The following is a 6,585-nucleotide window of genomic DNA, read 5'->3' as shown; positions in this document are numbered from 1 at the left end:
GACAAAATACAGCATCCTTTCCTGATTAAAACCCTTCAGAGTATAGGGATAGAGGAAACATTCCTCAAGTTCATAAAATCCATCTATGAAAAACCCACAGTGAGTATCATCCTCAACGGGGGAAAGATGAGAGCCTTTCCCTTAAGATCAGGAATATGTCAAGGATGCCCACTCTCACCACTACTGTTCAACATAGTACTAGAAGTCTTAGAAACAGCAATCAGACAACAAAAAGAAATAAAAGGTACTCAAATTGGCAAAGAAAAAGTCAAACTCTCTCTCTTTGCAGATGACATGATACTTTATGTGGAAATCCAAAAGACTCCACCCCAAAATTACTAGAACTCATACACCAGCAATTCAGTAATGTGGCAGGATACCAAATCAATGCACAGAAATCAGTTGCTTTCTTATACACTAACAATGCAACTGTAGAAAGAGAAATGAGAGAATCAATTCCATTTACAATAGCACCAAAAACCATAAGATACCTCAGAATAAACCTACCCAAAGAGGTAAAGGATCTATACTCTAGGAACTACAGAACACTCTGAAAGAAACTGAAGACACAAAAAGATGGAAAAACATTCCATGCTCATGGATCGGAAGAATAAACATTGTTAAAATGTCTATGCTACCCAGAGCAATCTATACCTTCAATGCCATCCCGATCAAAATTCCAATGACATTTTTCAAAGTGCTGGAACAAACAGTCCTAAAATTTGTATGGAATCAGAAAAGACCCCAAATCACCAAGGAAATGTTGAAAAAGAAAAACAAAGCTGGGGCATCACGTTGCCTGATTTCAAGCTCTATTACAAAGCACTGATCACCAAGACAGCATGGTCCTGGCACAAAAACAGACATATAGACCAATGGAACAGAACAGAGAGCCCAGATATGGACCCTCCACTCTATGGTCAAATAATCTTCGACAAAGCAGGAAAAAATATGCAATGGAAAAAAGACAAGTCTCAGGGCACCTGGGTGGCTCAGTCGTTAATGTCTGCCTTCAGCTCAGGTCATGATCCGAGGGTCCTGGGACCGAGCCCTGCATCGGGCTCCCTGTTCCTCAGAGAGCCTGCTTCTCCCTCTCCCACTCCCCCTGCCTGTGTTCCCTCTCTCACTGTGTCTCTCTCTGTCAAATAAAAAATAAAATTAAAAAAAAAAAAGAAAAAAGACAGTCTCTTCAATAAATGTTGCTGGGAAAATTGGACAGCCACATGCAGAAGAATGAAACTCGACCATTCTCTAACACCACTCACAAAGATAAACTCAAAAGGGATAAAAGACCTCAATGTGAGATAGGCAGTAACCTCTTCAACATCAGCCACAGCAACTTCTTTCAAGATACATCTCCAAAGGCTAGTGAAACAAAAGCAAAAATGAACTTTTGGGACTTCATCAAGATAAAAAGCTTTTGCACAGCAAAGGAAACAGTCAACAAAACAAAGAGGCAACCCACAGAATGGGAGCAGATATTTGCAAATGACACTATGGACAAAGGGCTGATTTCCAAGATCTATAAAGAACTTGTCAAACTCAACACCCAAAAACCAAATAATCAAATCAAAAAATGGGCAGAAGACATGAACAGACATTTCTCCAAAGAAGACATACAAATGGCTAACAGACACATGAAAAAATGTTCATCATCATTAGCCATCAGAGAAATTCAAATCAAAACCACACTGAGATACCACCTTACACCAGTTAGAATGGCAAAAATGGACAAGGCAAGAAACAAATGTTGGAGAGGTTGTGCAGAAAGGGGAACCCTCTTACACTGTTGGTGGGAATGCAAGCTGGTACAGCCACTTTGGAAAACAGTGTGGAGGTGCCTCAAAAAATTAAAAATAGAGCTACCCTATGACCCAGCAATTGCACTCCTGGGTATTTACCCCAAAGTCACAGATGTAGGAAAAGAAGGGCCATATACACCCCAATGTTCATAGCAGCAATGTCCGCAATAGCCAAACTGTAGAAAGAGCTGAGATGCCCTTCAACAGATGAATGGATAGAGATGATGTGGTCCATATATACAATGGAATATTACTCAGCCATCAGAAAGGATGAATACCCAACTTTTACATCAACATGGATGGGACTGGAGGAGCTTATGCTAAGTGAAATAAGTCAAGCAGAGAAAATCAATTATCATATGGTTTCACTTATTTGTGGAACATAAGGAATAGCATGGAGACATTAGGAGAAGGAAGGGAAAAATGAAGGGGGGGGGAATCGGAGGGGGAGACAAACCATGAGAGACTATGGACTCTGAGAAACAAACTGAGGGTTTTAGAGGGGAGGGGGGTGGGGAGGATGGGTTAGCCCGGTGATGGGTATTAAGGAGGGCACATACTGCATGGAGCCCTGGGTGTTATATGAAAACAATGAATCGTGGAACACTACATCAAAAACTAATGATGTGGGACGCCTGGGTGGCTCAGTTGGTTGAGCGGCTGCCTTCAGCCCGGGTCATGATCCCAGGGTCCTGGGATTGAGTCCCACATCGGGCTCCTTGCTCAGCGGGGAGCCTGCTTCTCTCTCTCTCTCTCCCTCTACTTGTGCTCTCTCTGTCAAATAAATAAAATCTTTAAAAAACAAAACAATACAAAACAAAAAACTAATGATGTACTGTATGGTGACTAACATAACATAATTAAATTAAATTAAATTAAAAAAAAAAAAACAGCAAGAGAAAAGCAACAAGTTACATACAACGGAACACTCATAAAACTATCAGCTGATTTTTCACCAGAAATTTTGCAGGCCAGAAGAGAGGGGCATGATATAAACCAAGTGTTGAAAGGGGAAAACCCACAACAAATAATACTCTACCTGGCAATGGTATCATTCATAACTGAAAGGGAGACAAAGTTTCCCTTTAACATAAGTTAAGGGAGCTCATCACTTCTAAACCAGCCTTACAAAAAATATTAAGAAAAAAGTAGTAAAATCAACTGTATCTGCAATAGTTAAGGGATATACAACTTTAGAAAATACATATATGCTATCAAATAAATAAAACATGGAAGAAGAGAATTAAAATATAATGCTTTTAGGGGTGCTTGGCTGGCTCAGTCTGAAGAGCATCTGACTCTGGATCTCAGGGTCATGAGTTCAAGGTTCTGCATTGGGTGTAGACATTAAATAAATAAATAAACTTTAAAAAATTTATATATATATATTATAAATTAAAACTTGAAAAATTAGGGTGCCTGGGTGGCTCAGTGGGTTAAGCATCTACCTTCAGCTCAGGTCACGATCCCAGGTCCTGGGATCAAGCCCCGCATCGGGTTCCCTACTCGGCAGGGAGTCTGCTTCTCCTTCTCCCTCTGCCCCTCTCTCACTCTCTCTCTTTCAAATAAATAAAATCTTTTTTAAAAAACTTGAAAAATTAAAACTTAAAAAATTATATACATAACACACACACACTACATACACATATATATAGTGCTTTTAGAATGTGTTCAAATGGAAGAGATTGTCAATTTAAAATAGACTGCTATATACCTAGTCTGTTTTTTATGACAACGGTAACCACAAATCAAAAAATAAAGACAAAGGAATCCAAGTGAAACACTAAAGAAAGACCTCAGGGCCGCCTGGCTGGCTCAGTTGATAGAGCATGCAACTCTCAATCCTGGGGTTGTAAGATCAAGCCCCACATTGAGCATAGAGCTTACTTTAAAAAGCAGACAGACATCAAATCACAAGAGAAGAGAACAAGAAAGGAACAGAGAAGAACTACAAAACTACCAGAAAACAATTAACAAAATGGCAATAGGTATGTATATACCTATCAATATTACTTTAAGTGCGAATGAACTAAATGTTCCAATCAGAGGTAATAGAGTGACTAAAGGGATAAAAAACAAGACCCACCTATATGATATCTACAAGATACGCTCTTCAGACCTAAATGCTCATAGTGATTGAAAGTGAAGGGACAGAAAAAGATATTTCATGCAAATGGAAATGAAGAAAATACTTCAGTGGCAGAATTTTTATCAGACAAAACAGACTTAAAAACAGATCGTAACAAGAGACTAAAAAAGGTGCATTACATAGCTTGCACCCACTTCAGCTTCAGCTGTCCCTACGTGCAGAGAGCCCTAGGACCCCCCCTACACACACCTTGTACCCACTTCAGCTACAGCTGTTTTGCCAGGGTGCCCTCTCTACAGAGAGCTCTCTACAGGGTACCCTCTCTACAGGACCCCCTGGCTTGCAAACTTCAGCTTCAGGTATTTGGCCAGGGCATCCTCTGCATGGAGAGCCTTAGGACCACCCCAGCCCACACCCACTTCAGCTCTGCCATCCTACCCCTCTCCCCTACTTGTGCACATGCACAGTCTCAAATAGATAAAATCTTTCATAAATAAATAAGTTATTTAGTTAGTTTAGGAGAAGTAGCAGTTCCACCTAATTCATAGAAATAAACAGAAAATCAAGCAAAATGGGGAGATAGAGGGATATGCTCCAAATTAAAGAACAAGACAAAACCTCAGAAAAAGAACTAAATGAAACAGAAATAAGCAATATGCCTAACCAAGAGTTTATTTTTATTTGTTTTTAAGATTTTATTTATTTGACAGAGAGAGACACAGCAAAAGAGGGAACACAAGCAGGGGGAGTGGGAGAGGGAGAACTAGGCCCCCTGCTAAGCAGAGAACCCAATGCAGGGCTCCATCCCAGGACCCTGGGATCATGACATGAGCCGAAGGCAGACGCTTAACTGACTGAGCCACCCAGGCGCCCCTATTTTTATTTTTTTAAAGATTTTACTTATTTATTTGACAGAGAGAGAGCACAAGCAGGGGGAGCAGCCAAGGGAGAAGGAGAAGCAGGCTCCCCACTGAGCAGGGAGCCCGATGTGGGACTCGGTCCCAGGACCCCAGGATCATGACCTGAGCCAAAGGCAGATGCTTAACCAACTGAGCCACCAAGGAACCCCTAGTCAAGAGTTTAAAGTAATGATCATTAAGATATTCACCAGACTGGAGAGAAGAATTGAAAAACTCAGTGAGAACTTCAACAAAGAGATAGAAAATAAGGAAAGGACCAATCAGAGTTGAAGAATACAGTAACTAAAATGAAAAATACACTAAAGGAAACCACTAGATTAGCAAATGCGGAGCAACAGATCAACATTCTCGAAGACAGGGTAGGGAAAGCACCCAAGGTGAACAGAAAGAAGAAAAAAGAATTTTAAAAAATGAGAATAGGCTAAGTGATCTGCTGGACACCACCAAGCATCGCATTATAGAAGTCCCAGAAGGACAAGAGAGAGCAAAAGGAGCAGAAAACTTATTTGAAGAAATAATCGATGAAAACTCCCTAACCCTCAGAAGGAAACAGTCATCCAATTTCAGGAAGCACAAAGAATTCCAAACAAGATGAATCTAAGGAGGTCCACACCACAGCACATAGTAATTAAAATGTCAACGTTTATGCTAAGTGAAGTTAGAGAGAGAAAGACAAATACTGTATGATTTCACTTATAATGTGGAATTTCAAACACAAAACTAATGAGTAAACAAAAAGCAGAAGCAGGGCGCCTGGGTGGCTCAGACGGTTAAGCGTCTGCCTTCAGCTCAGGTCATGATCCCGGGGTCCTGGGATCGAGTCCCACATCGGGCTCCCTGTTCAGCTGGAAGCCTGCTTCTCTCTCTGCCTCTTCCTGCCACTCCCCCTGCTTGTGTTCTCTCTCTCTCTAATAAAAAATAAAAAATCTAAGACAAAAACAAAAAGCAGAAGCAGACCCATAAATCCAGAGAACAAATTGATGGTTGCCAGAGAGGAGGAGGTATGGGGGGGATGAGCAAAATGGATGCAGAAGAGTGGGAGATACAGGCTTCCCATTATGAGATGATAAAGTCGAGGGGATAAAAGGTACAGTACAGGGAATAAATCAGCAGTATGGTAACCGCATTGTGTGGTGACAGACGGTAGCCACACTTGTGGGGAGTACAGCATAATATATGGAATTCAACATATGTTGGATCACTACCTTGTACACTTGAAACTAATGGGATATTGTATCAACTCTACTTCCGTTAAAAAGGGGCATTACATAACGATAAAGGGATCAATCCAACAAGAAAATGTAATGATTTTAAATATCTATGTACCCAACATAGGAGCACTGAAATATATAAAGCAAAGATTAATAGACATAAAGGAAGAAAATGGCAGTAATACAAGAATAGAGGGGAACTTTAACACCCCGCTTACATGAATGGATAGATCATCCCGACAGAAAACCAATTAGGAAACAGCGGCTTTGAATAACACATGAGACCAAATGGACTTAACAGATACACACAGAACATTTCATCTAAAAGAAGCACAATACACATTCAAGTACACAGGGAACAATCTCCAGAATGAATCACCTTAGGCCATAAAATAAGTCTCAATAAATTTAAGATTGAAATCCTGTCAGGCGCCTGGGTGGCTCAGGTGGTTAAGCATCTGCCTTCGGCTCAGGTCATGATTCCGGGGTCCTGAGATCGAGTCCCGCATTGGGCTCCCTGCTCGGCGGGGAGCCTGCTTCTCTCTGCCTCTGCCTCTCTCTCT

The sequence above is a fragment of the Mirounga leonina genome, unplaced genomic scaffold, assembly GCF_011800145.1.
Source record: "Mirounga leonina isolate KUSES-001 unplaced genomic scaffold, KU_Mleo_1.0 Mir_224, whole genome shotgun sequence".
In the NCBI taxonomy this organism is placed as follows: Eukaryota; Metazoa; Chordata; class Mammalia; order Carnivora; family Phocidae; genus Mirounga; species Mirounga leonina.
The sequence above is the reverse complement of the archived record's forward strand: the minus strand, read 5'-3'. Positions refer to the sequence as shown.